The sequence below is a fragment of the Nicotiana tomentosiformis genome, chromosome 2, assembly GCF_000390325.3.
Source record: "Nicotiana tomentosiformis chromosome 2, ASM39032v3, whole genome shotgun sequence".
Lineage (NCBI taxonomy): Eukaryota > Viridiplantae > Streptophyta > Magnoliopsida > Solanales > Solanaceae > Nicotiana > Nicotiana tomentosiformis.
In genome coordinates, this window is record NC_090813.1 from 183,372,338 (window position 1) to 183,385,923 (window position 13,586).

Sequence of the window (13,586 nt, forward strand, 5' to 3'; positions counted from 1 at the left end):
GTCAACCTTCCCTCGCTCAGGTAAATCCGTCACTGATTTAACCTCTATTGCTTAGATTTTCACTTGATTTTGCTTGCATTATCTGGTAGTCGTCACTCTCTACTACCAAGTTTGAATCTTGTCAAAACCCTAAGCCATTAAATGGTACTATAAATAGAGCCTTAATTGCTCTCACCTAATGTGATGATCCAAAAGGTCATCTTATGTTTTAGAACTCGAATCTGCACTCTTAAGCATTAAAAATCTCATTTTTACCCTTTTCGATTTGCGTGCATAGTCAGGGCAGGTTTTCGAAAAGCTTTTATGTTGAAAATTGATGAAAATAAGAATTTATGCCTTAAAAGTTGATTTTAGTTGACTTCGGTCAATATTTTTGGTTAACGGTCCCGGATCCGTATTTTGATAGTCCCGGTGGGTCCTTGTCGAATTATGGGACCTGGGCGTATGTCCGTAATCGAATTCGGAGGTCCCTAGCTCAAGTTATAAATTTTTTATGAAAATTAAAAGTCTAGAAATTATTTGTTTTTAAGAATTGATTGATGTTTGGCATTGTTAGTACTGGGTCCGTATTTTGGTTTCAGAGCCCAATACAGGTTCATTATGATATTTAAGACTTGTCTGTAAAATTTGGTGAGAAAGGAGTTGATTCGACGTGATTCGGACGTCCAGTTGAGAAAATAGAAATTTTAAAGTATTCTTGAGAATTTCATTGGATTTGGTGCTAAATTCGGAGTTCTAGATGTTAGTTTGGCGATTTGATCGCGCGAGCAGGTCCGTAAGATGTTTTTAGACTTGTCTTCATGTTTGGTTTGGAGCCTCGATGGCTCGAGTGAGTTTCGGATAGGCCACGGGATGTTTTGGACTTGGAAAATCTGGTTTTCTGCAAATTCTGGTGTCTGGCATATCCTTCTTCGCGTTCGTGAAGGTCCTCTCGCTAACGCGAAGAGTAAACTGATGAGGCCGGGATTTCTTCTTCGTGAACGCGAAGTCTTGGTTGCGAACGCGAAGCGATGGGGGCGTTACCCTTCGCGAACGTGACAAGCCCATCGTGCGCGTAGTGTTAGGCATTGGGGAGGGGGAGTCAGCATTTTCTTCATCACGAACGCGAACACTGTCTCGCGAAGACCAGGGAAGGGTAGCCTATGCGAGCACTATCTCGCAAACGTGAAGGCTTGGCGGCCTATACTCTTCGCGAACACGATGAACACTGTCGCCCAGCACTTAACAGAATCCAAACCCGGGATTTAGCAAAAACTTCATTTTTCTCAAAAACCAAACGGTGTGAGGCGATTTTTCAAGAGTCATTTCTTCCCCAAAGTGTTGTTAAGTGATTCTAAACCATTTTCTTTCAATTACCCATTACATTTCTTGAATTATCAACCAAAAATCCAGAGTTTTCATGGTAGAATTTGGGGTTAGGGTAGAAACTAGGGATTTCGGAAATTTGGGGATTTAGACCTCAATTTGAGGTCGGATTCCAAAACTAATTATATATACGGGCTCGGGGGTGAATGGGTAAATGGATTTTGGTCTGAACCTCGGGTTTTGACCAAGCGGGTTCGAGGTCGATTTTTTGACTTTTTGGAGGAAAATTTGGGAAATATAATTTATGCAATATAATTGATTCCTTTAGCAATATTTGATATTATTGAGTCATTTTTGAATAGATACGAGTGGTTTGGAGGTGAATTCCAAAGGAAAAGCTGTGATTGAGAATTAAGTGACATTCGGAGCGAGGTAAGTGTTGTGTCTAACCCTGACTTGAGGGAATTAGGAACCTTAGATTACTTGCTAAGTGAAATTCATGTGAGCGGCGTATATGTGAGGTGACGAGTACTTATGTGCCACCAATTTACCTATTTTTCATATTTCTCTATTTTTCTTATATTGTCTCATTCCTATGCCTAATTGCTACGTGTTATACTAGTGTTGTTCAATTTATCGTTCTTAGTATGTTTACGGATTTTCTAGTGATAATTGAGTTTTTATTTCAAAGTTGAGATTGATATTCTGGAACCAAATGTTGAAGTAAGGTTTATACTTGTTATTCTATCTCCCTATTGTTATTTATGCATTGCATTATGGTAAGGGAGAGTATTAATGCACGAAGGGTGATGCCGTTCCATATTGTGAGTGTTAATGCACGAAGGGTGATGCCGTGCCATATTGTGAATGTTAATGCACGAAGGGTGATGTCGTTCCATGATATGAGAGTTAATGCACGAAGGGTGATGCCGTGCCAGAGTTGAAAGAATAGAAGGAGCAGTTGCAAGATTTGCTTGATAAGGGCTTCATTAGACCCAGTGTCTCGCCCTGGGGTGCACCTGTGTTGTTTGTGAAGAAGAAAGTTGGATCGATGAGGATGTGTATAAATTATCGGCAGTTAAACAAAGTCACTATCAAAAACAAGTATCCATTGCCGAGGATTGATGATTTATTTGATCAGCTTCAGGGTGCCCAGGTGTTTCTGAAGATTGATTTGAGATCTGGCTACCATCAGTTGAGGATTAGGGCATCCGATGTCCCTAAGACAACTTTTCAGACTCGGTACGAGCATTTTGAGTTTCTAGTGATGTCATTTGGGCTGGCAAATGCCCCAACAGCATTCATGGATTTGATGAACCGGGTGTTCAAACCCTACCTGGATTCCTGTGTGATTGTGTTTATTGACGATATCTTGATCTACTCCCACAGTCGAGAAGAGCATGAGCAGCACCTTCGGATCGTTCTTCAGACTCTGAAAGACAGTCAGTTATATGCTAAGTTCTCAAAATGCAAGTTTTGGTTGAGTTCGGTTGCTTTCTTAGGTCACGTTGTATTAGCAGAGGGTATTCAGGTGGATCCTAAGAAGATTGAGGCAGTTCAGAACTGGCTTAGACCCACATCAGCTACATAGATACGTAGTTTCCTAGGTTTGGCGGGATATTACCGTTGATTTGTGGAGGGGTTTTCATCCATAGCAGCCCCGTTGACCAGATTGACCCAAAAGGGTACCCCGTTCAGGTGGTCAGACGAGTGTGAAGTGAGCTTTCAGAAGCTCAAGACAACTTTGACTACAGTACCGGTATTGGTATTACCCACAGGTTCAGGATCTTATACAGTATATTGTGATGCATCTCGTATTGGTCTGGGTGCGGTGTTGATGCAGGGTGGCAAGGTTATTGCATATGCTTCATGGCAGCTGAAGGTTCACGAGAAGAATTACCATGTTCACGATCTAGAGCTGACATCCATTGTTCACGCGCTGAAGATTTGGAGGCACAATCTTTACGGTGTGCCATGTGAGGTATTCATTGATCATCGGAGCTTGCAGTATTTGTTCAAGCAGATGGAACTCAATTTGAGGTAGAGAAGGTGGTTGGAGCTATTGAAAGACTATGATATCACCATATTGTATCATCCCGGGAAGGCCAATGTGGTGGCCAATGCTTTGAGTAGAAAGTCAGTCAGTATGGGTAGCCTTGCATATATTCCAGTTGGTGAGAGACCGCTTGCCTTGGATGTTCAGGCCTTGGCCAACCAATTCGTGAGATTGGATGTGTCTGAGCCCAGCCGTGTTCTAGCTTGTACAATTGCTCGATTTTCTTTGTTTGAGCACATCAGAGATCGGCAGGATGGCGATCCTCATTTACTTGTCCTTAGAGACACAGTGCGGCACGGTGGTGCTAAGCAGCTTACTGTTGGAGATGACGGTGGTTTGAGGATGCAGGGTCGTATTTGTGTGCCTAATGTGGATGGACTTCGTGAGTTGATCCTTGAGGAGTCCCATAGTTTCCAGTATTCTATTCATCTGGGCGCTGCCAAGATGTACCAGGACCTACTGCAGCATTATTGGTGGAGGAGGATGAAGAAAGATATAGTTGCTTACGTGGCTCGGTTCTTGAATTGTCAGCAGGTGAAATATGAGCATCAGAGACCCGTGGTTTGCTTCAGTAGATGGAGATTCCTGAGTGGAAGTGGGAGCGTATCACTATGGACTTTGTTGTTGGACTCCCACGGACTCAGAAGAAGTTTGACGCCGTGTGGGTTATTGTGGAAAGGCTGACTAAGTCAGCGCACTTCATTCCTGTGGCAGTTACCTATTCCTCGGAGCAGCTAGCAGAGATTTATATTTGGGAGATCGTCCGTCTTCATGGTGTGCCCGTGTCTATCATTTCTAATCGAGGTACACAGTTTACCTCGCACTTTTGGAGGGCAGTACAACGTGAGTTGGATACGCAGGTTGAGTTGAGCACAACATTTCATCCTCAGACGGACGGGCAATTCGAGCATACTATTCAGATCTTAGAAGATATGCTACGCACTTGTGTTATAGACTTCGGAGGATCGTGGGATCAGTTCTTGCCCCCTGCAGAGTTCACCTACAATAATAGCTGCCAGTCGAGCATTCAGATGGCTCCCAATAAGGCATTATATGGTAGACAGTGCAGGTCGCCAGTTGGGTGGTTTGAGCTAGGGGAGGCCCGGTTGTTGGGTACAGATATAGTATAGGAGGCCTTGGACATGGTCAAGATTATTCAGGATCGACTTCGCACAGCTCAGTCCAGGCTGAAGAGTTATGCCGACCGTAGAGTTCGTGATGTTGCATTCATGGTCGGAGAGAGAGTGTTACTTCGGGTATCACCCATGAAGGGTGTAATGAGGTTCATAAAGAAGGGTAAGTTGAGCCCTAGGTATATCAGACCTTTTGAGATTCTGGAGAGAGTGGGAAAGGTGGCTTACAGGCTTGCGTTGCCACCTAGTTTAGCAGTTGTTCATCCGGTATTCCATGTGTCCATACTTCGAAAGTATCACGGCGATCCGTCCTATGTGTTAGATTCTAGCTCTGTCCAATTGGACAAGGATTTGACTTATGAGGAGGAGCCGGTGGCAATTCTAGCCCGACAAGTTTGCCAGTTGAGATCAAAGAGTTACCCTTCAGTTCGAGTGTAGTGGAGCGGCCAACCTATTGAGATCAAAGAGTTACCCAATTTCTCTCACCTAATGTGATGACCCAAAAGGTCATCTTATATTTTAGAACTCAAATCTGCACTCTTAAGCCTTAAAAATCTCATTTTTACCCTTCTCGATTTGCGTGCGCAGTCCAGGAAGGTATCCGGAAAGCTTTTATATTGAAAATTGATGAAAATAAGAATTTATGCCTTAAAAGTTGATTTTAGTTGATTTCGGTCAACATTTTTGGTAAACAGGCCCGGATCCGTATTTTGATGGTCCCGGTGGGTCCGTATCAAATTATGGGACCTGGGCGTATGCCCGGAATTGAATTCGGAGGTCCCTAGCTCAAGTTATGAATTTTTGATGAAAATTAAAAGTTTGGAAATTATTTATTTTTAAGAATTGATTGATGTTTGGCATTGTTAGTACCGGGTCCGTATTTTGGTTCCGGAGCCTGATACAGGTTCATTATGATATTTAAGACTTATGTGTGAAATTTGGTGAGAAAGGAGTTGATTCAACGTGATTCGGTCGTCCAGTTGAAAAAATAGAAATTTTAAAGTATTTTTGAGAATTTCATTGGATTTGGTGCTAAATTCGGAGTTCTAGGTGTTATTTTTGCAATTTGATCGCACGAGCAGGTCCGTATGATATTTTTAGACTTGTGTACATGTTTGGTTTGGAGCATCTTCTTCGCGAACGCGAAGCGATGGGGGCGTTACCCTTCGCGAATGCGGCAAGTCCATCGTGCGCGTAGTGTTAGGCACTGGGGAGGGGGAGTCATCATTTTCTCATCGCGAACGCGAACACTGTCTCGCGAACGCGAAGACGAGGGAAGGGTAGCCTACGCGAATGCTGTCTCGCGAACGCGAAGTCTTGGCAGCCTATACTCTTCGCGAATGCGACAGTGCTCTCGCGAACGCGATGAACACTGTCGCCCAGCACTTAACAGAATCCAAACACGGGATTTAGCCAAAAATTTATTTTTCTCAAAAACCAAACGGTGTGAGGTGATTTTTCAAGAGTCATTTCTTCCCCAAAGTGTTGGTAAGTGATTCTAAACCATTTTCTTTCAATTACCCATTATATTTCTTGAATTATCAACCAAAAATCTAGAGTTTTCATGGTAGTATTTGGGGTTAGGGTAGAAACTAGAGATTTCGGGAATTTGGGAATTTAGACCTCAATTTGAGGTCGGATTCCAAAGCCAATTATATATTCAGGCTCGAGGGTGAATGGGTAAATGGATTTTGGTCCGAATCTCGAGTTTTGACCAAGCGGGTCCGGGGTCGATTTTTCGACTTTTTGGAGGAAAATTTGGGAAATATAATTTATGCAATATAATTGATTCCTTTAGCAATATTTGATATTATTGAGTCATTTTTGAATAGATACGAGTGGTTTGGAGGTGAATTCCAAAGGAAAAGCTGTGATTGAGAATTAAGTGGCCTTCAGAGCGAGGTAAGCGTTGTGTCTAACCCTGACTTGAGGGAATTAGGAACCTTAGATTACTTGCTAAATGAAATTCATGTGAGCAGCGTATATGTGAGGTGACGAGTACTTATGCGCCGCCAATTTACCTGTTTTCCTTGTTTCTCTATTTGTCTTATATTGTCTCATTCCAATGCCTAATTGCTATGTGTTATACTAGTGTTGTTCAATTTATCGTTCTTATTATTTTTACGGATATTCTGGTAATAATTGAGTTTTTATTTCAAAGTTGAGATTGATATTATGGAACCAAATATTGAAGTAAGGTTTGTACTTGTTATTCTATCTCCTTATTGTTATTTATGCATTGCATTATGGTAAGGGAGAGTGTTAATGTAGGAAGGGTGATGCCGTGCCATATTGTGAGTGTTAATGCACGAAGGGTGATGCCGTGCCATATTGTGAGTGTTAATGCACGAAGGGTGATGCCGTGCCATGATATGAGAGTTAATACACGAAGGGTGATGCCGTGCCATATTGTGAGTGTTAATGTATGAAGGGTGATGTCGTGCCATGATATGAGAGTTAATGCACGGAGGGTGATGCTGTGCCATTTCTATTAATTTTATAGTGAGGTTGAGAGTAAAAGCACGAAGGGTGATTCCGTGCATTTTTTCTTATTGTATTTACTATTCCTATTGATTCATGGTATATTGACTGCTCCGATGATCATTCTGTTGTAGTTCTTTATCTTTTATTCCCCTCAGTATGCTCCTCTCCCGACAATTCCTCTTTAGTTCTTTATTTCTGTTATTTGTATATACACTGTTAAATTATACAGGTTGATTTGTAGGTGCCTTGCCTTAGCCTCGTTACTACTTCGTCGAGGTTAGGCTCGTCACTTACCAGTACATGGGGTCAATTGTACTGATGCTGCACTCTGCACAGAAACACTCTGCACTTTCTATGCAGATTTTGATACCGGCTCAGGTTGATCGAGATTTTGCTATTGGTTCGCTTTCTGGAGACTCAAGGTAGATCCGTCGGCGTTCACAGACCTTGAAGTCCCCATCTAGCTTTTATGTCCTACTGTTTTCTTTCATTTAGACAGTTGTATTTCTTTCAGACTATTACTTGTAGTAAATTCTAGAATGCTCGTGAATTGTGACTCCAGATCCGGGTGGTAGTAATTAATACAGTTTTATGATATTCCGCACTTATTATATTTCATCTTAGTTAATTATTGTTAATTACTGAATGGGAATAGGGAATTGGTTAATGATTCTCTAACGTTGGCTTACCTAGCAAGTGAAATATTAGGCGCCATCACGGTCCTGTCGGTGGGAAATTTTGGGTCGTGACACCTAACATGACCAACCAAACCTACCAAACCTAACAAGAGTCAAAAATCTCATATGAATTAAAGATTTAGAAGCCTAGGTCTTTTCTGATTAATTTTTATTTCCTTTTGTTTCTGAGTTCCTTCACTGCTCAAGAGCTTGAAACTTTGGTTTTCATACGGCTAAGTTAAAATCCTGTTTGGTCTACTGCCCTAGAAAAGGTCAGTACACTTCCATCCTTTCTCGTTTAATTGCTTCATTCAAAAATCATGAACATGCTACTATTTTCCTGCTAACTGTTTCATTCATAATGTTTGCTATTAGTCTGTAATTGTCTATTTTGTTCACCATGACTTTGTTGTCAACCTGTGGTCAACTATTGTATTTCATTAGTACTGATTAAGTAACTATGTGACCTTATGACTTTTTTTTTTTTGTATTAAATTGCGTATGTGGTTAAGCTGCTTAACATGCTTTAATGGTTTCTCATATCTACCTAGACTTCAGACTTCCCTCTAATGATTCTGTTATAATCTTCATGCTTATCATGCCATATTCTTTTGAGTTCTGTTATTCTATACTTGGGGTTGCTGCTATAATCTTTATGCTTATCATGCCATATTCTTTTAAGTTCTGTTATTCTATACTTGGGGTTGCTGTTAGATGATTCTAGTTAGGACATACATGAAAGTACATAGGGTAACTCTGCATCACTTGGTTTAGGTTTGTGAAGCTCAAGTGTCCAAAATGCTTCCTCTCTTTACATAATTTCTTGTTAATCTTTATGTATTCTTTGAGTCATCTATGAAAGCTCTACAATCATGTCTAATTGTTAATTGTAAATAGTCTCACTAGGATGAACTTTCTATGAACATCAGTGATCATTCTGCATATATTTTGTTATGATTAGCCTACCTCTTATGGATTAGATTGTAGTTGTGTCTGCTATAGTTGAATACTAACTATTTCTGTGACTTGGATATAACACCATCATGCCTAGATATTAGCCTTAGTCTGAACAGATGAGTTAAGCCTGTATAGTATGATGTTTCACCTGTTTTTAAACCCTTAATGGTACTAACAATCTCATTTGGTAATATTTGAGACTCATCCTATATTGTGAGGTCATAACTTTGGTTGAGATCTCTGTATGTGTGGAAGTTTGGCATGAATCTTTGTTTATCCCTCATGACTGCATACTTTTGAATACTATTTTGAAGCTGCACTCAGTCTTCTCTTTCCCCTGTTAATACTCAATCAGTCCTCTCCCTCATGACTGCATACTTTTGAATAATTTTGAATACTATTTCCCCAGTTTCGAAACTTTTGAATACTTTTGTTGTTACTGATTGAGTACAATAACTTACCTATGTCATTGTATGAATCTTTACTGAGGATTTCAAAGGACTCAAGTAGCATTATTAAACTATGCGTATGATAATATCTAGTGTTAAACCAATCTGTGATCAATCCATTAGGACAATAGCAGCTGCTGTCGCAGCTCTAAACTATGTGCTTTATCTGTCTGTGAGTTGTATAACTCCAGTTGTTTGGTTCTTTAGCCACAATAGTATAAGTGTTCCTGTCTCCATATGTGCACACTTGAATTTTAAACTTGCTCAATATGTGTTTCATTCACTTAATACTGGAAGTATAGTCATGAAGAACAAACTATTTCTATGTGTTTCCTATGTTATTTTGTTTAGAAAGAGTATGCTTTTGTAGTAGGAAATGTCATAGTAGTTGGTTTGCATTGAAAAAGACTCATTGGCATTCAAACCTATAGGGAAGAACGAGTTGTTAGTAGTTAGGGGTATTTGGGAGTAGAGTTTAACTCTAGGTTGGGCTGCTCTCCCCGACACAAGCATTGCCCTAGGCCTCGAGATCTTTGGGAACTTTGAAGTGTCGAGGGATTCAAAGGGGGCATCGACCTTGAGTGGAATTCTCTCCTTAGACCTTGATTCATTGACACTTGTTATTCTCTTTGGGTTTGATGTTTAATGAAAATGAAAGGTGTTCAATGTGGATCATTCACTATACATAACCTCCACATTAGTATGACTTTCTTAGTGTTTAAATATTGTCTGTGATATTTTTCTTTATTCTTTGCTTGCAAATTTCATATATGGGCATGTATATAGTACTATTTTTCTAATGACCTTCTCTCTTCTTTTTGAACATGTACAATGATTTGGGCCTGCTGAATTCTTTAAGAACTCAGGCCCAAGTCCAGCCCTGCTATGTCTCAGAAGGTTCAAAGTCAGCTGTCGTCCCTGTTACTGCTGGGCCTGCCTCTTTGAGGCCCAAACCCCAGAGTCCTTTCTTTCCATTCGCTCTTTTATTTACTGCTTTCGTTATTCCATATTAGCACTATGTCGTTATTCTTCACTATGTTTCTATTGTTTTATGTCACATGTATATGACAATCATATATTGGATTGAATGCTTTATTTTATCTTTTAACTCACATAAAGTAACTTAGGCAAGCCTTAAAAAACTTAGAATTAAAAAAAACACTTGTTAGTAATTAATTCTACATCCGCTAGTCATGAGATGTTATTAATTCGTTATTCCTTGCTAACTTTTTCTTAAAGACTTTGAAGCCCAAAGGTTTAACAAAGGCAGCAATCCCCCTTTCAAAAATAAAAACCAGAACTGAGTCGCATGTTTAATTTTCTAAAAGGAAATCAACTCTTTTCGAAAAGAACAAGGTGCTGCCGTCCAAACAAAGGTTTTCAAACAATCTCCTCAAGTCTAATATTTAAGAATCAAGGTATATATTAGCCTTTCTCTCATAAAGTCTCATTAGAGTAACATGAACTTCTATGCCTTAGGAAACAAAGTGCTTTAACTTAGCTTCTCTTTTACACATTTTCATACAAACATTCTATCTCTTTTCAAGCGCACACACACACACACACACACACACACACACACACACACACACACACACACATATATATATATATATATATACACACACACACACACACACACATATACTAACATTATTTTTCTAAAACTCTTCTTTAAATCTATCCTTTTTAAACTACACTTTTCCCTTATAGGTATTATGCCCTAATATATGGTAAGCTACATTCTTTAAACGCTAGTTAAGCATAGTACAAACAGTTAGTCCTAAATCTAGTCTAAGTCCTATGGAGCTACCTCAAGTAGATTTTAAGGGGTGCCTAACACCTTTCCCTTAGAAGAACAAGAACCCTTACCCATAATCTCACCGGTTAGCAGACTAATAAAGAATATGACCTTTAGTAATTAAATAGGTACCTAAGTATACATTTAAATATTAGGTGGCGACTCTCTTTCATCAACAAACGTGGCTACTGTACGGAGGAAGATTGAATATGGCAGAAAGGAGTTTGCTTGAAATGAAGAGGGGTATGAAAATTTGATTATCGTTTCGGATGCAACGTGACTTCGAGTTTGGAATATATTGTCGGACTTTTAGTTGATGTTAATGGGGAATGAACAGACTTGTACAACTGGTAGGCAAGCATGGGCTCAGGAGGGTTTACTGATTTCGTGGTAGTTGTACCTCATGCAGCATCATTGGAAGATGTCGGTATGGAATCCCACAGGTGGGCTATCTCTTATGAGCAGGTTGGCGGTTGCGTGATTTTGATGAAGTTTCTACGAAGAGTTCTACTTACTATCCATCGGGAGGTCGAACATGCAATTGGGGTTGATAATTCGGGATGTTCATGAAAAGTTTAATAAGAAACAACAAAAAATTTGGCGGGTTGATGGTGCGAGATCATGGTAATTGAGAAGAAGAAATCTTTGTGGGTTCTAGATTTATGTGATTGTAACTTAAAGCTAAGTGGGGACCCCACCGTCTACTATTGGATCGCGTGGTTGTCTGTTGGTGCGGTTTCTAGTTATCGGTGCATTGGTGGGTTATTATGACTAAGAAAATAAAAACATCAGGGGTAATTCGGGCAAAGAACTTGATAGACGTGTGCTATATTTGGCTTTATCGATTCATGTTCAGGTTTTGGGGAAGACTCGGGGTTTATGCTTCTTGTGGGGGCGTGATGTACAAGGAAAAGAATTCAGCCGGTTGCTTCTTTGAGAGGGTGTTCATGTGCTAGCAGAGCGTTGGAGTTTGGTTATATTTGGGACCAGGTCAGAGTGAGTGACTCTCAACAGCGGTCCTAGTGGGTTCAAGAATTAAAGTGCAGTGCCTAAGGATTTTGGGTTCGTTGTGTGGTTAAGGATCGAGTTTTCGCAGTGGATTACGAACAAGACTTGGAATGTTCTATGTTATCATCGGGTATGCGGTGCGGTATTGGAGGAAAGAAAGAAATAGTTTTGGATTCGCGGAAGGTCTTGCAGAAAGGGTGTACTAGTTGGAGATGCTATTGTGCGCATAAAGAGGGTATGGGATGGTTAATGAGTATTGAGACGATGTGGTCCTGTGATGCGGGTCACTCGGGATGAGTGCGGATTTGGTTCGTTGCGTTTTTTCATAGAGCTATTATTATTTCTAAGGCAAGTCGAGAGTGAACTGGAGGAAGTTGGGTCGGTTAGTAATGGTTGAATCAACATGATTGTGGCAATGATCAGTTCCTTCAGCGTGTGAAGTTATACATGGGATTTATGGTTGTATGTACGAGCTTGACAGCCACCACAACTTGATTGATTTTGGAGGTATTTGATTCAAATGGCCTTGTTGTGTAAATGGATTCCGGAAGAGTCATGACGGTTTAGACAACGACTTGAGGTTTGTATTGTCTGCGTTGGGGAATTCAGTTGCGTGTTGCATTGGTTCTTCTAAAATGAGCTAAGTAAAAGGTTTCTAGCCAATGAAGTATTTATTCTACTAGTAGTTCAGGGGTTATGATGGATTCTGGTATTCTCGCGTAGTGGCATGATAGGTGCAGTAAGCTGGCATATTCTTTAGTGTCACCTGAGAACGGCGTTATATGTAAGAGGCTTTATGTATTCTTGATTTGCTTTACAGAATTAGAATGGTTGGTAGTATGGATGTGCAGACTTTTCTACCTGGGCGGAAGGTCGTAGGGGCTTACCCCACCGGGAGATTTGTATAAGTGTGGCATGTTAGTCACTTTATTGCTAAAGATTGAAACCAAGTACGGGGATTTTTGGTAATATCGTTAATGTGAGAGTTTATGCCTGGAAGGCACTCCATTCCTTTGGTTGTGAACTGTGGGAGTTTGGTCCGAAGTGGATGACTGCTCGTGGGTGTCATGAATAAGACCATTGTGGATCCTTGAAAGGTTATTGGCCCGGTATGGTATGATCAGAAGCGGTTTGAGGTCTGTTGGTGGCTCTAATGTAAATGTGTGCTCTACGTCAGGTCGGATGTGTTCATTCGTCATAGCATTACTTACGGAGGAGTCGTCGGGCATTGGGTGTTATTCTCGTCGTCAGCTATTCCGTGTAATCTCTATTGTTCCATATGGGTTGTGAGACGGCTTGATTATTCGCACATGTGTTGAGGTCTCGTGTAGCTTGTGGTGTTATATGAGCAAGATAGCTCTCGAGATGCAGGTCATATATCGCACTTTAGTTGCGCTTGGGTTTCGTAGCGTATGACGCCATCCGTCTCCCCAGGATTTGTATTGTGTACTTGGCATACTTATGGTCAATATTCGAGCATTTCGTAAGTATAAGTGTTATGGCTTGACGTGTGTTTTCTTCTTAATTGTTATTTGCGGATCGGGTTGCACGCTGCAACAATGCCATGTTGAATCGGGTTGCGCGCCGCAACAGCGAGATGTTGAGCATAGTTTTTTACACTTATTTTGTGTGCCTTGTTTTTCATCCCTGAGGTAGGTTCACGGCATCTATTCGGCTGTTTTATTCGTTACGCGGGTTGGGTAGTCCTTTTTCCAG